This window comes from Apium graveolens, chromosome 2 (genome assembly GCF_009905375.1).
Source record: "Apium graveolens cultivar Ventura chromosome 2, ASM990537v1, whole genome shotgun sequence".
Classification (NCBI taxonomy): Eukaryota; Viridiplantae; Streptophyta; class Magnoliopsida; order Apiales; family Apiaceae; genus Apium; species Apium graveolens.
In genome coordinates, this window is record NC_133648.1 from 125,805,490 (window position 1) to 125,818,109 (window position 12,620).

Sequence of the window (12,620 nt, forward strand, 5' to 3'; positions counted from 1 at the left end):
TGTCTCCTTAAGAAACTCTCAGGATTATAAGGACTTCACTCTTGAAAGATTATATGGAATCTTGAAGACTTATGAACTAGAGTTGGAACAGGATGAGGTATTGGAGAAGGGGAGAAAGAAAGGAAGTTCAGTTGCATTGGTAGCTGAAAATGAGAGGGAATGCAGACAAGAAACTGTGAGATCTACATCAAACTCCAAAGATGGTACAAGATATCAGGAATCAAGCAAAGGAAAAGAGCAAGTTGCTGAGAATGAAGACAACTCCAGTCAAGATGACTCTGATAGTGTTGATGAGCATCTTGCATTTCTGTCCAGGAGATTTGCAAAGATGAAGTTTAAGAAAAACACTAGAGCCACTAAACCTCATAAGAACATGGTGGACAAATCAAAGTTCAAGTGTTTCAATTGTGGTATAAGTGGACACTTTGCAAGTGAGTGCAGAAAGCCAACCTCTGAAAAGAAGAAATTTGACCAAGTAGATTACAAGAAGAAATATTTTGATCTGCTCAAGCAAAAGGAAAGGGCTTTCATTACTCAAGAAAAAGATTGGGCAGCTGATGGAGAGGAAGAGAATGAAGATGTGGAGTATGTCAACTTAGCTCTAATGGCTGATTCTGAGGAAAATGAAGTTAGTTCATCAAGCAATCAGGTAACAACTCAGGTAATCACTACTGATGTAACACAACTTACTAAAGAAGAGTGCAATGATGCTTTTAATGACATGTCTACTGAATTGTATCATTTACATGTGTCTCTTAAATCTCTTGCTAAAGAAAATAGTAGGATTAAAGAGAACAATCTGTTTTTAAGTAATAGAAATGCTATGTTAGAAGATAAGTTGATTGACCTAGAGAGAACCAAGCTGCATTGTATATCTGTTGAGAATGAACTAGCTGAATCTATTAAGAAAGTAGAAATACTTTCTAATCAATTAAAGAGAGAGCAAGAGGTGATTAAAGCCTGGAAAACATCTAGGGATGTTAGTGCTCAAATTTCCAAGGTCCAAGGAATTGAATCATTCTGTGAAACTGCCTGGGATAAAAACAAAAAGAAACTGGAATTAATTGATGGGCTGTCAACGGATGTGGAATCAACGGATGATGAAGGTTATCCATTGAAGGAAGAAAATGAGCATCCGTTGAAGGTTCCTCAATTAAAACAGGCAGATGTTTCTATTAGTGAAAATCTAAAGAAACTCAACAAAAAGTTTGGTTCAACTTCCAAGAACTTTGTTAAAGAAGAAGCAAGCACATCCAAAGATGTCAGTAAGGTGAATATAGGGCACATGACCTTAGAACAGTTAAATAATAGGCTCAAGATGGTTGAGGATAAAAAGGAAACTAAAAGAAAATCTAACAGAAATGGGAAGGTAGGTGTTAACAAACATAACAATTACACACCTGATAGGTATGCTCCTAGAAAAAGCTGTGTGCATTGTAGTAGTGTTAATCATCTATCTGCTAATTGCAAATCTATTAAGAAAACCCCCATAACTGTACCCTCTTCCATGCCTAACATGTCTGCATCATCTCTACATGCTATGCCTACTATGTCTCAACAGAATCCTTATGAACATTTTGCAAACATGCCATATTTTAACAATCCTTATCTTGCTGCATTTAATATGCCTCAAATGCCATACAATATGCCTATGTGGAATAACATGTATGCACAATCCATGCCTTATCATATTCCAAATGTGCTAAATGATTCTGTGACTAACCCTACACCTCAACCAACTACATCTAAGACCAAGGTTGACTCAAAGTTACCTAAGTCTAGAGATGCAGGAGGAATGAAGTCTAGGAGAAAGGCTAACAAGAATGGACCCAAGGAAACTTGGGTACCAAAATCAAATTGATTGATTTTATGGTGTGCAGGGAAATAGAAGAAATCTATGGTACTTGGACAGTGGCTGTTCAAGACACATGACAGGAGATTTCTCCCTGCTCACAGAGTTTAAGGAAAGAGCTGACCCTAGCATAACCTTTGGAGATGACAGCAAAGGGTTTACTATGGGATATGGCTTGATTTCAACAAGGAATGTCATCATTGATGAAGTTGCATTAGTTGATGGTCTCAAACATAACTTACTGAGCATCAGTCAACTATGTGATAAAGGGAATACAGTTTCCTTCAATTCTGAAGCCTGTGTTGTCACTAGTAAGAAAGACAACAAAGTGGTTCTAACTGGAGTTAGAAAAGGAAATGTGTACTTAGCTGACTTCAACTCTGCAAATGCAGAATCTATTACTTGTCTCTTCAGCAAAGCAAGTTCAGTTGAGAGTTGGCTATGGCACAAGAAGCTATCCCATTTGAATTTCAAGACAATGAATGATCTAGTCAAAAAGGACCTAGTAAGAGGAATTCCTCTTGTTGAATTCTCAAGGGATGGTTTGTGTGATGCTTGTCAGAAAGGCAAACAAAGGAAAGCATCATTCAAAAAGAAGCTTGAAACAACAATTGATGAACCATTACAGCTGCTACATATGGATTTGTTTGGACCAGTCAATGTATTGTCAATTGCAAGAAAAAGATATTGCTTAGTGATTGTAGATGATTTCTCAAAGTTTTCATGGGTCTATTTTCTTGGATCAAAGAATGAAGCAAGTGAAATCATTATCAATCACATCAGGCAAGTCAATAATCATCCTGACCTGAAGGTTAGGAATATCAGGAGTGACAATGGAACTGAGTTCAAGAATTTATTAATGAGGCTGTTCTGTGAAGAAAATGGAATCATGCATGAGTTCTCAGCTCCAAGAACACCTCAGCAAAATGGGGTAGTTGAAAGAAAGAACAGATCTTTAATTGAGGCTGCCAGAACAATGCTTGAAGAATCAAAGTTACCAACATATTTCTGGGCTGAAGCTGTTAATTGTGCCTGTTTCACTCAAAATATCTCTTTGATCAATCAAGCTAAAGGCATGACTCCTTATCAGTTGTTCAAGAGAAGAAAACCAACTCTAAACTTTCTTCATGTCTTTGGATGTAAATGCTTTATACTAAGGAATCAATCTGACCATAAAGGGAAGTTTGATGCAAAGGCTGATGAAGGGATATTTGTTGGTTATTCAGCTGGAAAATCTTATAGGGTCTACAATCTAAGAACCAACATTGTTATGGAATCTGTGCATGTTGTGTTTGATGATAAAAAGATTGATGGACTAACAGATGAGGGACAATATGAGAGACTCAAATTTGACAACATTGAGATATATTGTGATGATAGTAAAGAGGAGACTGATGGAGATAACACTTCAAAAGGGATTCAAAACACGCCCTTGGATAATGCACAAAATACTGCATCCGTTGAAAGTCAGAATTCTGCATCTGTTGATAGAGGCAATGCAGTATCCGTTGAAAGACATGGTGTATCATCCGTTGAAGTACTAAATGAAGCATCCGTTGATCATAGTTTATCAACGGATAATCGATTTACATCATCAGTTGATAGAACTCCAAGTTCCCTGCAAAGGACCAACAACTCAGGGGGAGTTTCAACTAGTCAATACTTTGTCTCACATCATGACAATACTGAGGCCACCTCATCTAGAGCACATCTTCCACTTCAAAGGAAATGGACCAAGAATCATCCCTTTGAACTGATCATTGGTGATGCATCATCTAAAGTGCAAACAAGAAGAGCTACTCAAGATGAATGTCTGTATAGTAGTTTTCTATCTCAGGAGGAACCTAAGAAAGTGGAAGAAGCCTTATTGGATCCAGATTGGATATTAGCTATGCAGGAAGAGCTAAACCAATTTGAGAGAAACCAAGTTTGGAAGCTGGTACCCAAACCAAAGAACAAGAGTCCTATTGACACAAAATGGGTATTCAGAAACAAGATGGATAAAAATGGCATTATCATAAGGAATAAAGCCAGATTGGTTGCTAAAGGCTATTCTCAGCAAGAGGGAATAGATTTTGATGAGACATATGCTCCTGTTGCAAGACTTGAAGCCATCAGAATTTTTCTAGCCTATGCAGCTCATGCCAATTTCAAAGTCTATCAAATGGATGTCAAGAGTGCATTTCTAAATGGGAAATTAGAGGAAGAAGTCTATGTAAGTCAACCTCCAGGATTTGAAGATCCAAATTTTCCAGACTATGTATATTATCTGTTGAAAGCACTCTATGGACTGAAGCAAGCACCTAGAGCCTGGTATGAAACCTTATCAAAATTTCTTTTGGAGAATCACTTCACTAGAGGTACTGTTGATAAAACTCTCTTCTTTAGGAATGTTAATGGCTCTAGTATACTTGTTCAAATTTATGTAGACGACATAATATTTGGTTCTAAAGATGATAAACTTTGTAAAAAGTTTGCTAAGCTAATGCAAAGTAATTATGAAATGAGCCTTATGGGAGAACTAACCTATTTTCTTGGTTTACAAATTAAACAAGTTAGTAATGGAATTTTCATTAGTCAAACTAAATATATTCATGATCTTTTAAAGAAGTTTGACTTAATGGAATGTTCATCTGCAAAAACTCCCATGGCCACTGCCACCAAACTTGAATTAAATAAGACTGAAAGGTCTGTGGACATTACAAGTTATAGAGGCATGGTTGGTTCACTTTTATATTTAACTGCTAGCAGACCAGATATAATGTTTGCTACATGTCTGTGTGCTAGATTTCAAGCTGATCCTAGGGAGTCTCACTTAATAGCTATCAAAAGGATTTTCAGATATCTCAAGGGTACACCAAATTTAGGTATTTGGTATCCTAGAGAATCTGGCTTTGATCTAATTGGTTATTCAGATGCAGACTATGCAGGTTGCAAAATAGACAGGAAAAGTACAACAGGCTCCTGCCAATTCCTGGGAAACAAGCTTGTATCATGGTTTAGCAAAAAGCAAAATTCAGTCTCTACTTCTACAGCTGAGGCTGAATACATTGCTGCTGGAAGTTGCTGCTCTCAAGTGTTATGGATGAGAAATCAACTCCTTGACTATGGACTTCATGTTGATAGAATTCCTATCTTTTGTGACAACACAAGTGCCATAGCCATAACAAAGAATCCTGTACAGCACTCAAGAACCAAGCACATTGATATCAAGTACCACTTCATTAGGGAGCATGTCATGAATGGTACAGTGGAACTACATTTTGTTCCAAGTGAACAACAAATTGCAGACATATTTACCAAGCCACTTGATGAATCAACATTCACAAGATTAGTAAGTGAGCTAGGTATGCTTAATTACTCTTAAAATTCATGTCCTTATTGCAATTTGAATTGAAGCCTGAAATATATTAGTTGCTAGAACAAATTTGACTTTTAACAAAGTTTATACCATCAACGGATGTTTCCTATCCGTTGAAAGTCAAAATTGCTCTATCAACGGATATTCATTATCCGTTGAAAGACAAATACATTTCTGGAATTTTTATCCGTCAACGGATAAAACTGAAGTACCTTTCAACGGATGACAATTTGCCTTATCCGTTGAAATGTCACATCAGTCGATTCAGGTGTTTCACAGCCGTTGATTCTATTTTCTTAACCGTTGATACTCATACATACATCTGTATGTATTGGTTTTAAAGGTAGTTGTTAGAATACTTACAGTTTATTCTTAAACGGCTGAAATTCACTAACATATACTTATTGATTAATCTTTTACTAATTTTTTTTTGAAAGCATATAAGCCCTTCTGATTTTTCATTTTTACTTTACGCTTTCTTAAAATTTCAAGCATTTACCATTTTCTCTCTGCAAAACCTTCAAGTTATTCTCTGCAATTTCTACTCACAACAATGGCACCAGTCGTGAAAATTATGTCTCAATCTGGGTTCATCTATGAGAAGAACAATTTCATAGCTTTGGTAGAAAAGAATGAAGCCCATTCAGACTATCACAAAATGATGGACTTCATCAAAAACTGTAAACTTAGCTATGCAATGCTGGAAGCCCCAACGATTTACTGTGAAGTAGTTGAGGAGATTTGGACAACTGCTGAGTTCAACTCCATAGATATGACTATCTCCTTCACTCTCAAAGGTAAAAATCACTGTATTAACTGTGATGATTTACAAGCATGTTTTAAATTACCTGAGAACAATGCCATGACACCACACACTGATAATGATGTATCCAGCATGTTAGATTCCATAGGTTATTCTCTTAACTCTGCTAGTTTAGGGAGTATTAGAAGAAAAGGCCTTAGGAAAGAATGGAGTTTTCTTGGGGATGCCTTTATAAAGGTTTTCTCTGGGAAAATTAGTAATTTTGATGCCATAACTTCATCTCTTGTTAATATGCTCTATATGCTTGTTTCTGATAGGTATTTTAACCTTAGCAACTATGTGATGCTAGAATTGGGTACTAGATTAGGTAACAAAGCTAATAGACCTAATAACATCTATTATGCTAGGTTCTTTATGTTATTGGCTAACCATGTTGCTGAAGGTTTGGTCATAATCAATGAGAATAATAAACTCAAGTGCTGGGCACAAGAGAAAAGAGTTCTTGCAGATTTATTGAGAATGGATCTCAACAGCAGTGTGCCATTGGTATATTTACCAATCATGAATGCACCTCAGGTAGGTGAGGTAATTGCTTCTACAACTCCTACTTCTTCCAACCCCTCTATTTCTTTATCTTCTAGTGTGGCCATGAAATCTGTGACAATGCCCCAACAGATTTCTACCAAGGTCACCAAAACTAAACTTTCAAAATCAAAGACAAAGAAAACCACCTCTGTTGTTTCTCAAAAGACAACAGTTGTAACACCAACCATTAACCCTGAGGGGAGTGAACAGGGTGTGAGTAGTGAGGGGAGGGGTGAACATCAAAGAAACCCCCAGGATAAGGAAGGAGAGTTAAGTGCTTCCCAAGCTAGCCAAGCCACAGTTTCTCAAAAAGCTGTGGTGGTTGAAAAGGTATCTAGCACATCCCTAGTTGCATCCTCCCAAAAGGATGTTACTATTGAAAATAGTTCCCAACCAGGAACACAGAACAAATGAGGGAGGGACACTGAAGCCAAACACTCACCAACAAAAGCTTTTATTAGAAGAAAGAAGGCTAGAACCCAATCTTCTACACAGGGTGCACACACTGCACAGATACATCCATCTGTATCTATGCCTTCTCAAACTCAGTTTGATGTGGCTCCAATAAATGTGGAGTCACAGCCCCATTCTCTCACAATAATCACACATCAATCACCAAACACTTCATCACCATCTCTGGATGTGGATATGTTATTCCCATCAATTCCTGATTCTCCCTCTTTACAACTCAGGGAGGAGCCCCACTCAAATACAGGTGATCATCATCTCTTAGATGATTTGTTGGATCACCCGCAAATTCTTTCAGATATAATTGAAGGATCTGTGTCACCACATCTCAAATCAATCTACACAGATTCAACAGTTATATCACTTTCAATTTCAACTTCTTTTCCTTCTTCAACGGATATCACTCATCCGTTGACAAGTGGTTGCTCTTCAACGGATAAGCTTAACAGCAGTTATCCGTTGATAACATCAGTTTCACCTTCAACGGATATTCCACATCCGTTGATAATCTCTCCACACATAACTGAATCAATTCCAAGTGTAGAAGACATGAATATTGTGCAATCACTCTTAGGATTGAGGGAAGGGAGTGAAAATTTGAGTGAGAGGCTGGGTTGCTCCCAGGCAAAAGGAGAGATTGAGAGCTCAAAAATGCATGCTATTTCTTCCAGCATGGCAAAAGTAAGTGAGAGGAGTACCACCTTAGTAGGTGAAGGTGAGGGAGTGAGTTGTGTGAGCCAGGGGGAGCCCCTGATGCAAGAAAATAGAGAAAAAGAGAGAAAGGCAGGTACAGTAGATATAAGGGTGGAACCAGCCATTGCTAGTGAGTCAATGATTGTGGTTGATGCTGAAAAGGAAAGACAATTTCAGCAACATTACTAAGATGTAATTGATAACATTTCCTTGGATGCTGACACTTTTACTCATCCTGTGTCAGCCTATCAAATGTTGGCTGCTCAGGGCAATGAGGAGGCAGAAAAGACACTACATCTAGTACACACAACAGAATCTCTTCAAAGGGATAAAGTTGCTATTACCAAGATGCCTTCTACAGCTGGTGAGCCATCTGAGGAATTTGGAGTAAATTCTGATGATGATGACTCTGTTTCTTTTGATGGAAGCATGAACTTAGGGGGAGATGAAGGCCCTAGTTCAATTCCAAATCTACCTGAATGGGCTTTGACAAAGGAGTATAGATCAGGGGAATTCAATGTCTCCTTAGTCAAACAAATCAACACTATTCAACAGGCCATTCAGAACACTTCACATGCAAGTATCAAGGCTATCCTTCAAGCTCACCTGGACTCACTGCATCTCATGAAGTTGCAGCAAGTAAAGCAGAATCTGAGTATGGATGATCTCAGGAAGGATATTGCTGACTTGAAATCCTACAGTTCTGAAAAATTGGATTCAGTCATGCCCTATGGTACATTGCAGGACTTGGTTTTGAGATTGAAAAAGGAATCAGTTACTGAGAAAAGGCTGGCCAAGTTGGAAGACAGAGTTCAAGTTATTGAAGATTCTGTGGCCACCATTCTTCACAACCAACAATCTCAAACCAGTCTCCTAATGCAGCTGGAAAAAGCACAAGGCTTGACCCCTCTCCTTGATGATAACAAAAAGGGGGAGAGTAAAAGGGAAGGGGAAGGAGAGCCATCTACAAAAATCAAAATATCTAAAGTGCTAGTTCCTGCCATCACTACTTCTCCAATCATTCAAATCAAAGGAAAGCCTGATGGAATTGATTTGATTCAGCTAGCAGCAGCTGAAATTCAAGTGAAAGAGCAAAGGAGGAGAATTGATGAAAGGTTGCAACTGTTGTTTGGCTCTACACAAGATAAATCAACATCTGTGAAATATAGCACAAAGATTGAACCAATCAACATGGAGCTCAAGCCAGTAGGGAGACATAAGGATGGAGAAGCTTCTTCCAAAGAACTATAAGCTATAATTCTCAAGCCCAATAAAAGATCCAATAAGGACTCTACAAAGAATCCTTTAAAAGAAGTGGACTTTCCTCCTCCAAAAGCTGATGAGAACAAGCTTTTAGGTAGGAGTATTGCTTATCTCAAAGAGACCATGGATGAGGCTGTAAGGAGAAATAGGGCTATTATCTCTAGAGAGGGAAAGAGCATATGTGTGATGCAAGGACATCCCAAATTCTCAATAGCCAAGAAGGAAGAAGTCAAGCAACTAAAGGCTGACAAAAGAGCACAAGCAAAGCTTGAACAACAGCTAAAGTCAAGTCAAGTTGAAGAAGAGAAAGGAATTGAAGTCAGGGGTGAAGACAAGATTGCAAACCTAGATGAGGTTTTTGGGAGTATATTTGGTGAGAGTATGGAAGAAAGAGAGGAATGGCAGAAGGGAAACAGAAGAAAGGCCAAGGCACATAGAAGGAGTGAAGATAATACTGAAGTAACCAAATCTATATCTAAACCACTACCTTCCATACCTGAACCTCTTGTTGCTAATCCCACTATAAACATCCATGGTGAACCAATCATTCCAAAAGAGGAACCTATTGATTGGGACACCATCAAATTGCCTACCTTTCTAACCACTCTTCCACTACCAAAGAAACAGAAAAGAAAACCCAAATCTACACCTCCCATAACCTCTAAGAAATTCACTCAAAAACAAAAGCCTAAGCCTAAGCCATCCATTTCTAAAGATGATTATGTTCACATCTGTGACATAAAAGAAATTTCAGACATTGAACTCTATCTGGATGAGCTGGAGGATGTAAGAGGAATAGCTGCTTATAGACAGCTACCAGAGAGATTAGTGTTTAGATACAAAGGAGCTGGGGAAAGAACATGGCCTCTCCACAGGATTCTGAATGAAGGCTACTCTACCTTGATTAGAGTCTTTTCAGCTATACAAAAGGATTCTGGCTTTACCAGAACTGCCAAGACTGAAATTCTCAACAAGATTGCCAATATAAGGAAAACTTGGAGGGAGCCCAATGCTTTACCCAGGACTTTACTCATTCAAGAAAGGGGAATTACAATTTACAAATCACCTCATTGGTTGATGGAATTTAGAGATGATAAAGGAGTCAGAAGATTTTTCAGACTTGAAGACCAACTCAAGATTGCCAGCAATGAAACTCTCAAGGAAATGCAATCTAAGTTGGATATCAGTGTTGAAGATGAAGCTGAATTCTTCAGACAACTCCAACTCCAAATTGAGGAAAATGACAAAGGGCTAGGAAAGAAAACCAGGGAACAAAGAAGAAAAAGATGATTTGCTCAGGCTAAAGGAGTATCCTTGGAAATACTGTAAATCTTCAATTTCCTCCTTGTACATACATTTTTGCAGCATTTTCAAATTTCTACTTAGTTTCAATTCATATATCTGTTAAGTGTTTTGTTATCATCAAGTTAACCCTGAATTTATGCCTACAATTCTTATAGACATAAATAGGGGGAGATTGTTAGGAATATATGTGCATTAGTTTGATGATATGTTTAACAAAACATTTAAGTAGAAATTAAGTGTCTGTAGCCTCAACGGATAAGACCACTTTGGCTATCCGTTGATGGTGTAGCTTTACTTAGAAATAAGTCTAGTGTTGTAGCATATTTCAGTCACTGTATTTAAGATGTAATTCTTAGAAGTTGAGAGAAACTATGAGTCATGTTGACTACTAGAAGATATGCAGATAGGAAGGCCAATTGTAAATATTTCATGCCTTGTAATTTTGTATAAATGAAGTGGTATCAACGGATGACTTAAAGACCTTCAACGGATGAGAAGCTAAGCTTCAACGGATGTCTCTAAAGCTTCAACGGATAACATCCTTCAACGGATGAGTGCATCAACGGATGAAAGCTTCAACGGATGTTCTGTTGATTAACCGTTGATAAGTGGTAGTTGTACCTACAAACAGAGGCACGTGGGTGAACAGAGATAACTGAAATGTGGCAGCCTAATTTTAGGAACATCAAAAAAAGCAGCCGTTCTACTCTAGTATAAAGAGACATTAAGTCAACAAAGTACTGGAGTGAACTGGAGAAGAAACAAGTGGAGATCTTACTTTATTATTTTATTATATCCTTGTCTTCACTTGTAAACTTGGTAATATATAAACCAAGTAGTAGCTAGTAATTAGATAAGAATTTTTCCAGAGCTGTTTAGAAAAATCTTGAGAGAAAAATTATCTAGTTTGTACTAGGATGCAGCTGTGATCAAATTCTTAGATCACAGAATTTCTGAAATACCATCTCTGGTGGAACAACAAATCCACCAGAAAAGTTTTTAAAGGTTTATTGTGTTCTTTACATTTGTGTTTGAATATATATCTGTCTGTATCAGCTTAAAGCAATTCACACACTTGTTCATCTTGAACACACAGTCTTTATAAACTGCTCAAAACTTGAAAAAGTTTTGAGATTTACATTCAACCCCCCTTCTGTAAATCTCATTATTAGTTCTCTAGAAATAACAACAGTTTTAGGTGGACCAAAGTGCAGGTGATCAGCTTTCTCAATTCTTTTAAATTCAAATGTTGTCTATCTATGTGTCAATTGCATTTGTGCCAAAGTTGTAATCTTCCAAAGGTATGTTCAGTATGAGTACATGACTTACTCTGTTATGTTACTTAACCAATGAACTTAGATAAAACCTTGCTAAGATTTAGTAATTAGTGTCGAGTAGTAAGTCATGCAGTATAGAATTGTATAAAACATAGCCAGGGAACTAAAAGAGAAAGTAAGATTATTCTGTAAGTTAATAGGTTCTATTTATAGAAATTTGAGATTTTATTTTTTTTCCATCAATAAATTTAGGAAAATCAGTATTGTCACAAATTCAGTATTAGTCTGTTAATTGATTATTTATGTCTGCATTCTTTCTTTATAATTTTTTTATTATAATTATCATTTCCCTTATTTTTATGCGATATATGCAGAGCCCCAAGCAAAGTTTGAGCGATGGAATTTATTGTGGATATTTTATTGGATCCTTCATCGAGGATTTATTATGTGTTGGTGCAACAAAAATTGATGCTAATATAAGTGAGATTTTTTTAAACTGCTTTTACAAAATTATGTTTAAATTTTTTAATGTGATTGTAACAAAAAAATATTATGCTTTCATTGTGCAGTTTACCTGCACCCCTAGATTGAAGACCTATCCACTTAACAAAATGGTTCGTTTTCAAAAGAATTGGCGAGGATACCTATACAAACGCAACCTTAAAGGCAAATTGCTTATGAAGTAGCCTTGTACATTTTATTGCATTTCGCTGTCTCTCTGCTCCTACTTTTCTTTTGCTTTGTTTACGAATCTACGAGGAATATCATGTATTAAACACGGAAGATTTTGTTAACTTTTTATGGATCAAGGAGGTGTTGAGATTTATATGAAGTAATATTTGCGAGTTTTTTTTTATGGTTTAGAAGCATTTTCTGGATTTTATCTTTTTATAAATTTATTAGATATATTTCTATCAAAAAAAAGATGCAGGATTAAATTTTTTTTTTTAAAAAGGTAGCTTGGATAGCGTTTTTCAAAACACTACAGGACCCGGGCTTTTAAAATAAGAATTACTACCACAACATTTGAGAAAGTGTTATGCAAGTATTGTG

The 12,620-nt window shown here is 36.9% G+C and overlaps 1 long non-coding RNA gene across 1 annotated transcript; it reads left to right on the forward strand.

Moving 5' to 3' along the window:
* The first annotated feature begins 11,477 nt into the window (after nt 1-11,477).
* LOC141707825 (uncharacterized) lies at nt 11,478-12,415 on the forward strand. Its single transcript, XR_012569169.1, has 3 exons — nt 11,478-11,504; nt 11,942-12,047; nt 12,137-12,415. It is a non-coding gene; the product is annotated as an uncharacterized LOC141707825 (long non-coding RNA).
* Nucleotides 12,416-12,620: the final 205 nt, after the last annotated feature.